This window comes from Palaemon carinicauda, chromosome 1 (assembly GCF_036898095.1).
Source record: "Palaemon carinicauda isolate YSFRI2023 chromosome 1, ASM3689809v2, whole genome shotgun sequence".
NCBI lineage: Eukaryota > Metazoa > Arthropoda > Malacostraca > Decapoda > Palaemonidae > Palaemon > Palaemon carinicauda.
Genome location: NC_090725.1, coordinates 43,571,799 through 43,579,298, shown reverse-complemented (window position 1 = coordinate 43,579,298; position 7,500 = coordinate 43,571,799). Strand labels below are relative to the sequence as shown.

Genomic DNA, 7,500 nt, shown 5'->3' with positions numbered 1-7,500 from the left:
CATTTAAATACATCTGAAAATAACTCATACTCAAATGTGTGCTTAAGACAGTAGCACACCAATAAATGGTGGCAGCGATTAAACTCAAAGACAGCGGTTAAACTCTAAGAATTAGAGAAATATCTTCAAGACTTCAAAATAAATAGCTGTAAAACCAGAGATATATCTTCAAGACTTCAACATAAAAGCTGTGAAACCAGAGAATGATCTTCAAGACTTCAAAATAAAACTATCTACAAGAATCTACAATTTTGACTAAGTCCAACGAAAATGCTAACACCAACATATGTTATTATACAAATAGAATCTTCAATCAACATCCTAGGAAACCCAAGGACTGGCATTCAACTATTGCAAAACATATCCAGGAAGACCTACATTCTACAAGAAACTAGAACGAGACATCGCTAACAAAACATCAAGAGAGAGAGAGAGAGAGACGACTCGACTTCATATATAAGCTAAGTACAGAGATTTTGTATTCATTTCAGTTTGTGCAGTGAAGTGTAGTTATCACAAGTCGTTAGTCAATTATTACTGGGGTGAGTGAATTCCTAAACTTTGTTATAAGAAACTCCGAATTCTCATTTAGAATTTTTCTTTCTTTGTGCTAATTCCTTTTTCTTTCATAAACTCTTGGGGGGAAATGTATTGGGATTAGTAACATTGTTGGGGGAATTTTATTATACATATGCGTTTACGCAGTGGGCGTCTGTACTCATAAAGATATTTTGATAGGATTGAAAGGGGTCAAAGAGATAGAAAAAAAAAAAGAATACAGCAGTCATGGCTCCTCCTGTCAGCCCTACCCCTGGACCTAGTGGTGTAGGCCAGGCTAATCCTCCTCCAATTGTGACGCTTGTAAATGCCAGGTCAGCAATCCTTCCTTTTCAAGGCCGTGTCAACGGGTTCTTGCCACAAAATGTGGAGTCATGGATTTCATCCGTTGATGCCCATTTAAATGCCAAACAAATCGTAGATCCTTTTGTACAATTACAAGAAGCTAAAAGTTTTATAGATTTTTCTAAGGGGGATGCGAGTGCGTATTTAAGAGGTGTTTCATTTCAGGAAGCAGTTACTTGGGATGATTTCAAAGTTAGGTTACGCGCGATCTATGGGGGTGAGGAAGCTTTGGATGTAGTGTTAACGTTACGAAATACACTTAATCAAGCCACTATGAATCGGCTTAATGTTGTTGAGAGAGCAGCTCTCATAGCTGATAGGCTTAACGAATATCAGGACATTTTAGGTAATTCCACTTGGGTTACTAACGATAATATCTCCGTGAAAGATTTTTTACGATTAATGTATTTAACTTGCATGACACTTATGTTGCCTGAAGCTTTAGTGCGGTGCTTTGATAAGAAGTTAATGCCTGCAAGTACGGAATTGGATGTCTATAAACAGATAAAGAAGCACATGTCCAAGTGTCCAGATCTCGATCCCGTGTTAACTCAAGTTTTTGCTAAGAATGAAACAAAACCACAAACAGTGAACGTAATTAATAATCCAGTAGCGGGAGTGACGTGTTACAACTGCAAACGTCAAGGTCACATAAGCGCAGACTGTAGAACGAAATTTTGTTCAGTTCACAACACAGGATCACATTCTTATAGTCAATGTTACGCGCGTAAGACACAACAATATCCTAGAAATACACAGTCAATTCCACAGTCAGTTCCATATGGAAATAAAAAGAAAAATCCTCATTTTAACAATAAGAAGAAACAACAAAATGTCAATGCAGTTCAGAGTCCGAAACAAACAAACACTTCTTCAAATATCGCTGAGCCTGGGCCGTCAAACCAGACCTCGCAAAGTCAGCCTAATTTTCAGAATGTGCAGAGCAAAGCAAATACCACATAGTTAACTCTAGAGGGGAAGAGAGTGATGTTGGGGCAAGGTCATTTATGTCAACATCAATAGTATTGAATAATCAATTTAATGTTTTATCAGATAATTGTGAGACAATAGATTTTCCTATGAAACACACGGCCGAATTAAGTAAAACAGTGCATGCACCCGTAGATTTGCAACGAATTCATACAATAATAAGCCAAAATGAGTTACGGCCAACCTTATATGCTGTAAATTTAGAACACAAATCCTTTACGTTATTTTTTGACTCTGGTAGTCCACGTAATATTATGGATTTGAAGACGCATCATTTGTTGTTTTCGAACTTTCCGATTGAAAAATCAGGAATTAGACTTTCAGGTATAGGAAATAATGAATTAAACGTCATAGGCATAACTCATATTCAGTTCAGAGTCGGTAATCGCACGTTTGCCGATACATTTGTTGTTGTGAAAAACATTAATATGTATCCAGCTGTAATTATAGGATACCCATCTATGGGAAATCAAAACATTGTCTTAGCTCCTGCAAAGCACGGCGTGTATATCAAAGGGAAATTCTATAAGTCTTCTAATACTTTAAAGTCAGTTTTGGATAAAAAGGAGACGACAAATGTAACCGTAACGTACGTTGAAGAACCAATAACTTGTCTCACTAATAAAGAAATAATACACGCGACCCAGCAGAATTCTCGTTCACCCGTAATATCATCTTGCACGCAATATATCGAACCAAACATACCTTCGAATTTAATAGTGCAAATAAAGAAAACACTACCGGGATCTGAAATATTAATCCTTTCCGATACTTTGAAAACCAACGGATTGTCTGTCACACAAGCTATTTATACAGTAGGCTCACATCAGCAATGTAATATCGAAGTCTGTAATCATTTAAATAACACTTTAGTAATTCACAAAAATCAACATATCTTGGATGTAGAAGTTTATAAACATCGTATTCTTACCGTTGCTGAAATCAATCACTCTAAATCAGTTGCGGATGAATCCCTTTTACGATCTATTAAAAATAAAATCAGTAAGGACATTCAAGACGAAGAAATTCAGCAGAAAATTTTTGAACTTTTAAATAAATATACAGATGTCTTTTCCACTACGGATGGATCCTTAGGGAAAACAGATGTGATCGAGCATCAAATAAGGTTAAAAGACAAACAGAAAATTATATATGTACCCTCGTACAGACTCCCTATGAAATTCCAGAATGAAATAAATGATGAAGTAGGTAAAATGTTAGAGGAAGGAGTCATTAGAAAATCAAATAGCCCTTATAATTTTCCTTTAATAGTTGTACCGAAAAAAGATCGAACATGGCGTATCTGCGTCGACTTTCGTCGTCTAAACGAGGAAACGATCCCTGATCGATTCCCAGTGCCATGTACTGACGATATTTTGTCTTTGTTAGGTCAGAATAAATATTTTACCAGTTTGGACTTACTTAAAGGCTTTCACCAGATATCATTAGAAGAAGATAGTATCCCATACACAGCCTTCAGCACAGCCAGGGGACATTATGAATTTTTACGGATGCCTTTTGGTTTACGTTGTGCTCCTATAACATTTACAAGAATGATTAACATAGTGTTTGGAGACTTGTTAGGGGATATATTGCATGCCTATATGGATGATCTTGTAATCTTTTCCAACACCTTAGAGGAACATCTACGTAAGTTAGAACTAGTACTACAGAGATTAAGACAACATAACTTAAGGGTAAAGATTAGTAAGTGTGAATTTTTCAAAACAGAATTAATATATTTGGGTTTCATGGTGTCAAGCCAAGGTCTTAAAGTAGTCCATGATAAGGTGTCGGCTATACGTAATTTTCCCATACCTACTAATGTCAAGGGAATACAGCAATTTCTGGGTTGTAGTGGATATTACAGGCGTTTTATACGCAACTATTCAATAATAGCCGCTCCTTTAACTGATCTTACGAAGAAGGGCGTAGATTTCATATGGTCTGAGCAACATCAACAGGCGTTTAATACTTTGAAAGATGAACTGTGTAGTTCTCCTATCTTAAAATTTCCTGACTTCGGTAAGGAATTCTTCATTGCAACAGACGCCTCAGACTTAGGAGTAGGAGGGGTATTGCTTCAGCAATATGATAAACAGTTTTTCCCGATAGCTTTCTATTCTCGAAAATTGAGAACTTCCGAAAGTAAGTATGCAGTAATAGACAAGGAAGGACTAGCTATTGTTAATTCGCTAGTGCATTTTAAGTTCATAATTTACGGTTATCCCGTTAAGGTTCTTACTGACCATAAACCACTAACAGAGTTCTTTAAAGGCTTCAATCACAGCCCTAAACGAACTCGGTGGCATTTAATCATTCAAGATTTTGGCGCAAGAATCGGGTATTTACCTGGGAAAGCAAATATCATTGCGGATGCATTATCACGCAACCCCGTGTCATCTTGTACGGAGTCTTTAGCTGAATTAATAGATATATCAACATCCATGCCTATTGTAAAAACAATATCTGAACAAGAAGATTTAGGCTGGAGTGCTGAATTGTTACAGACTGAGCAAAGAAAAGATCAGAAAATAGAAACAATTATAAATGCTTTGAAAGGCAATCATAAAGAAAAAGAATATATAAAGTATAAGCAGCAGAATTATGTAATCAAAGATAATATTCTGTGTAGGACTGTGACAAGGAAAACCCGCAATACACCACATGTAACTAACGACCAGGTAGTAGTACCAAACTCACTTGTTTCCACTGTCCTGAATTGGTTGCATTCAAATCCATTACATGGACACCCTGGGTTCTCATTAATGTCACAGAAAGCCAAATCATTGTTTTATTGGCATACAATGCTTACAGATATAAAAAGACACATAGCTAATTGTCGCACATGTCAGGAAAACAAAGGGCATACGAAAACACCTGTTAGCTTAGGAGCTTATCCTGTTCCCAATCAACCCTTTGAAAGAATACATTTAGATTTGTTAACAGGATTTTACGAGTCAGACAGAGGGAATAAGCACCTCTTAGTAATTATAGATGCTTTAACTCGATATACAGAACTAATAGCGCTTAAAACTAAAACTGCGATTGAATGCGCTAGGAAGTTTTACAAGTGTTACATTTGTAAACATGGAATTCCACACATGATAATCTCAGACTCGGGTGGTGAATTTAATAATCACTTTCTTATCTCATTGTGTGAATTCCTCAACATAAAGAAGGTTAATACCATGATATATCACCCAGAGTCGAATGGGCTAGTGGAAAGAGCAAATAGGAAGATATTAAATATATTAAGGGTAACACTAGGGGGATCAGACCCCAACTGGGATATTGCAATACCGGCGGCACTGAGTACTCTGAATCATTCATATCATATATCAATTAAAATGTCACCGCATGAAGCATTGTATGGTACCCCAGTTAGAACACCTTTCCATGTATTAACGCCTACAACTAATCTATCAAATCCTTTAAAGGAATGTATAAATGCAAGTATAAGTCGATATGATATCCTTCGAAAGAATTTAGAAGAATCACAAATCATAATGAAAAGGAATCATGATAAAATAGCGAAACCAACTAAAACATATACCGTGGGTGATAACATCTATATTCAAATCAATGTCAGAAAAGGGCTCAACTATAAACTAACACCTAAGTTTGAAGGCCCATTTAACATTTTGGAAACATTAACGGCCAATAGGTTTAGAATTCAAAACGTAGCCCAACCCACGGATGAGAGAATAGTACCATTGTCTCACATAAGAAATTAAAAAGAAGTGAGGAAAAATTTTAATTTTTGTAACTAAAAAGTTTTCTTTTTAATACAGGAGTAATTACATATATTTTTTCTCGTTACAGGTTTCCAAGATGAATTTTTTGTTGTTGGGAGTGATATTGTTCGCTCAGACATTTTTTTCGTATGGGATGAGTTCTAAGCCTAAGAATATATATTTTAAATATGGCAATATAGTTGAAAGACAAGAAGACATTTTTATTACATCAACCAACGTAATTGTCGAAGTGCATATGCAAGCAATTTTTCTTCAAGAGAATGATGTCACTAGCTTAAGAACCGCCATTTCAAGGTTTTCTGCATCATTGGATGAGTTGCATAGGAGACATTTTCATTTGACTACTAAGAGTTTGCTTGGATCAACATTAAAAGTTGCAGAGATGCTATCTGATGACTTGAAAAATAAGACTGGAGAGACAGGATCTTTGGCTTATGACCTTTTGATGTGGACTGTAGGACACGAACAAAAAGAAAGACGGAATCCGTTCATTTATGCTGCATTAAGCATCTTTGGGTCTGTTGCAAGTTTAGGTTTAGGACTTTCCAATCGTCTTAAAATTAGTAATCAAAATAAGAAAATTGAGTTCTTGACTCATAAAGATGAATTGATTATGTCAGAACTAAGGGATCAGTTAGCTTCAATCAATAAAATTATGGATTTGTTAAATGAACATTCAGATAATATCGTTCAAATTATGGAAGTACAGGATTTGTTAGCAACATTAACGTATTATGATTCAAAGATAGATCACATACATAACAGAATTGCACATTTCATTGAGAAATCCAAGGATTATGTAGAAGCTATCACGTTAGCAACTAAAGGTGTATTGTCGCCCCATTTGTTGCCTATACGTTACTTAAAATTAGTTCTGGAGAACACTAGGGATAAACTAGGCTATGTTCCTTTGTTAGACGAACATAGGTTAGAATTTTATTACAGCCTAATTACAGTAAACGTAGATAATAACAAGGTTAGGATTACAATTCCCTTTGATTCTTCTGATGCCTGGCAATCTTACAGGATATCACCATTTCCGACTTTCATGACGAATCACTCAAATCCAGTAATATCCAGTTTGACAGGACACGTATTGATTTCCCCAGACAAGGAAACATATACGGTCATTAAAGACTTAAATCAATTAACTCACTGTTCAGACGCAATGGATAGAAAAATATGTACAGCTGACTCATTTGAATTCCGTAAAAACTTGATGGATTCATGCGAGTTAGGTATAGTGCTAGACGGTGCTCTCTCCCATACAAGTGAAAATTGTCTGGATAAGCTTTATCCCTTTGACAATAAAGAATTCAATTGCAGACTAAATAATGGCTCGTGGATACGATACGACAAGGACGGCTTCAATGTATCATGCCCTGACGGATCCACATCCTTCAACCACATCTTCGTCGCAGCAGATGGCTGTATCGGGACTTCCCCGAATTCCATGGTGACTGGCCTACGGACAATCATCAGAGAACGTGCTTACTTCGCGAACTTCACGTGGACCTCTACAACGCCCGCACTTCCTCTCCCCTATAAAGGAAGTGTGGCGAAACGCTTAATGAAACTTACCGAAAAGGACCACCTGTCGCCGACTTACAAAGAGATTCTTCACCCTATATTACTAGCAGGTTTATTTGTAACGGCGTTAATTTTTATCGCCGTGAACATCCTTGTTTGGCGTAGGTTACGGCACAGCAAGCAGCTACAAAGGAACGAGTTGAATAGCCCTGACAATACCCCTTACCTGATCCAGTTCAAAGCTGTATGAGTGGCCACCTCATTCGCTAAGGGAGTAATTTGTCAGGATGATGTTTGTATGAAAAGCTGATTAGTACGC

At 36.6% G+C, this 7,500-nt stretch overlaps 1 protein-coding gene across 1 annotated transcript in view; it reads right to left on the bottom strand.

The window, feature by feature from the left end:
* Positions 1–7,500, bottom strand: part of LOC137641384 (chymotrypsin-C-like) — a 24,486-nt gene that overhangs the window by 6,039 nt on the left and 10,947 nt on the right. The gene's annotated exons all lie outside the window — the stretch shown is intronic.